The 3197-nt window shown below is 42.7% G+C and overlaps 1 pseudogene; it reads right to left on the bottom strand.

Moving 5' to 3' along the window:
• Nucleotides 1–2248: 2248 nt before the first annotated feature.
• LOC116888062 lies at nt 2249–2862 on the bottom strand (annotated as a pseudogene).
• Nucleotides 2863–3197: the final 335 nt, after the last annotated feature.

Below are 3197 nucleotides of genomic sequence, written 5' to 3'. Positions count from 1 at the left end.
GGTTGGTATCCGGGGAGTGGGGGGAGAAGGGTCCTGACCCTTCTCAGAGGAGGGACATCTAGTTTGTTTCCAAACTATTACAAATAGAGCTGCTATGAACATAGTTGAGAAAGTGTCCATGGAGTATAGTGGAGCATTTTTGGGTATATACCCAGGAGTGGTAGAGCTGAGTCTTGAGGTAGAACTATTGCCAATTTTCTGAGAAGAGGCAAATTGAATTCCAAAGTGGTAGTACAAGTTTGCAATCCCAACAGCAATGGAGAAGTGTTCCCTTGCTCCACATCTTTGCTGGCATGTGCGATCACTTGAGTTCTTGATCTTCCCGGCCATCTCTGACTCTGTTCCTTATCATTGGATCTCCTCCTAGCTGACCTGGGCCTCAGTGGGAGGGGATGGATATGCTTAGTCCTGCTGTGATAGATATGCCCAGGATGGGGTGGGTACCCAAGATGGGCTTCCCTTTCTCAGAAAAAAGGAGGGGGCAGTAGCGGGAGGGACATGTGAAGATAGAACTGTGAATAGGGGGGCTGTGATCAGGATATAAAGTGAATTAAATTAATGGAAAAAAGAAAAGAAAAAAGTTGTGGGAATAACCAACCAACATCTTATAGAATTTAAGGCCCACTCCATGAGATTGAATCCATACCCAACACTGCTTGGGTGACTGAGAACCTGAGACTATTAGATAGCCTGTGTACCTAGGGGATAACCAAATGCCACTGTTTGAAAAACATTTAACAATAAAAATGACTCCATGTCATTCTGCTATATCCATAGATCAGTGTCTTGCCCAGCCATCATGAGAGAAGCTTCCTCCTGCAGCAGATGGGGACAGATACAGAGACCCACAGACACACATTAAGCAGAGATTGAGAGACCTTGAAACACCCAGGCTTAATGGGATGTGTTCATCTATTGCTCCCATGGGCGCCAGGGATCAGGGAACCTGCTGGAAGAGGAGGCAGGATAAGATATAGAGAGGATGGGGGTTGGGTTTAGCTCAGTGGTTAGAGCGCTTGCCTAGGAAGCGAAGGCCCTGGGTTCGGTCCCCAGCTCCGAAAAAAAAAAAAAAAAAAAAAAAAAGAAAAAGAAAAAAAGCGATACAGAGGGATGGAGAACAGCACAGAAAGCAAGGCCTTCTAAGTCCGCTATTCATGCACATGTGAACTTGATGGGCAGCATGCACAGGGTCTGCCTACAATGAATCTGCCTGGGGAGAGAGAGGACTATCACTGAAAGGAGAAGTGGACACATGTCCTATCCCCCATTCCTAACCCAGAAAAGTCTCCAATTGATAACTACTTATAAATAAAAATTTAGTTTCCTCAAAGGGAGTCTCAAATGTATGCTCCATGCCCAGCAGTAGATGGCCAAGAGAAAATGAACACAATGGCATTTTTGGAGGTTTCTTGTCTCACAATATTGTGTCAGGGATTCATTTTAAAAATTATATAATTATATATATATATATATGTGTGTGTGTGTGTGTGTGTGTGTGTGTGTGTGTGTGTGTGTGTGTGTGTGTGTGTGTTTCTTCTCCCTTTTACCCGCCTGGTCCTTTGTGTCTATATTGTGACTTTAAGCTTAATGTTTTTATGGGATTCCTGAGTGTGAATGACTGGGGCTCTGTTTCTCCTGCTAATTCTGATGTTAATTTTTGTTTTATATTATACTAATATATATTACATTATAAAATATTTTGTTATGTTATATTATATTAATATAACTATACTATATTATGTTATTATATTTTCTAGTATGTTATATTAATTTTATTATTATTCCTTAGAAACCTGTTTGTTTTCTAATGAGAAATAAAAAGGTGGTGAATCCTGAAGGGAGGAGATTTGGGGAAAAACTGGGAGGCAAAGAGGGAAGGGAAACCATAATCAGAATATGAAAAAAAATTTTCAATGAAAGGGAAAAAAATGACAAAATATGATGTAATTAAGACAAACCTATCCCTTTGCCAGCGGATATCCAAATGAACTAGCAGGGACAACATTTAGTCTAACAAACAACATTTTATTTTTTAAGTTAGTTGGGAATGCCTAAAGAACCGGCCAGGGGCTTCCAGAGGTCAAACTCGAACTGAGAAGTGATGGCTCTGAAAAGAGTCTTTGGGTTTTGTTTGGTTTAAAGTCAAAGTCGCTCACTTGCTGGAGATGTCCATTCTACAGCTCTCTTAGGAGAAGTGGTGGCTCTGAAAAGAGCCTTTGGGGGTTTGTTGGTTTGAAGTAGAAGCTGCTCAGTTGCTGGAGATGTACGGGACCATTGCCATGGTGCCTTCAGCCACTGCTCGCTGGCAGAGCTCTCCAGGAAGCAGAAGATGGACAGCGGTCTGGATCTCTCTGAAGTTGATAGTCGAGCTTCTGGTTTGATGGGCCAAGAAGTTTGCTTCGGAGGCAATTCTTTCAAACATATCCTTCACGAATGAATCCAGGAGGCTGATGGACTGCTGCGAGAGGGAGAAACCCACATGGATGTTCTTCAGCACCTTCAGAAAGTAGATAGCGAAGCTGGTCTTTCAGTGTCTGTTGAGAAGGGCAGCTCTATGCTCATCTTCATCAATGTGTTGGTGCTGGAAAAGGCTGATTGATGAAGTCTCTTGGGCTACTCTCAATGAGGATTCTCTTGCTCCAGCTTCTCTTGTTCTGGCTTCTCTTGTTCTGGCTTCTCTTGCTCTGGCTTCTCTTTCTCTGGCTTCTCTTTCTTGGGCTTCTTATCCTCTGGCTTCTCCTTCTTTGACCTGTCCTTTTCCCTCTTGGACTTGGCTTTCTTAGACCTTCTTATTTGCATCAGTTCTTCAGAAGTATCAGAAGATAGCTCTTCCACAACTGCAACAGCCGAGGTAGACGCCATGGCTGATGGCGTGAACCTGACTAAGTCAGAAAATGGCTGTTTCTGAGGTAACATAAACATGGCGTTATACCACGTAATGAGCCAACTTGATATCTGATTGAACAACAATTTATTGAGTATGATTAGATGGTTTATCAGCCTGACAACACGTTGCCCAATCAGAATGGGCACTCGATGTGATAAGAATAGTCTTTCCTGTTGGCATTGTGCTAATTAATACCCATGGACAGCTGGAACTCTGGAGCCTTCTAGTTTCTCTATGAGAGGAAGATACCCATCTGAGCATTACATCATTTTAGTGTCGTCACATTAGGTGACTGATGTGCCACTACAGC

Source organism: Rattus rattus, chromosome X (genome assembly GCF_011064425.1).
Source record: "Rattus rattus isolate New Zealand chromosome X, Rrattus_CSIRO_v1, whole genome shotgun sequence".
Classification (NCBI taxonomy): Eukaryota; Metazoa; Chordata; class Mammalia; order Rodentia; family Muridae; genus Rattus; species Rattus rattus.
This window is presented reverse-complemented; position numbering and strand designations above follow the sequence as displayed.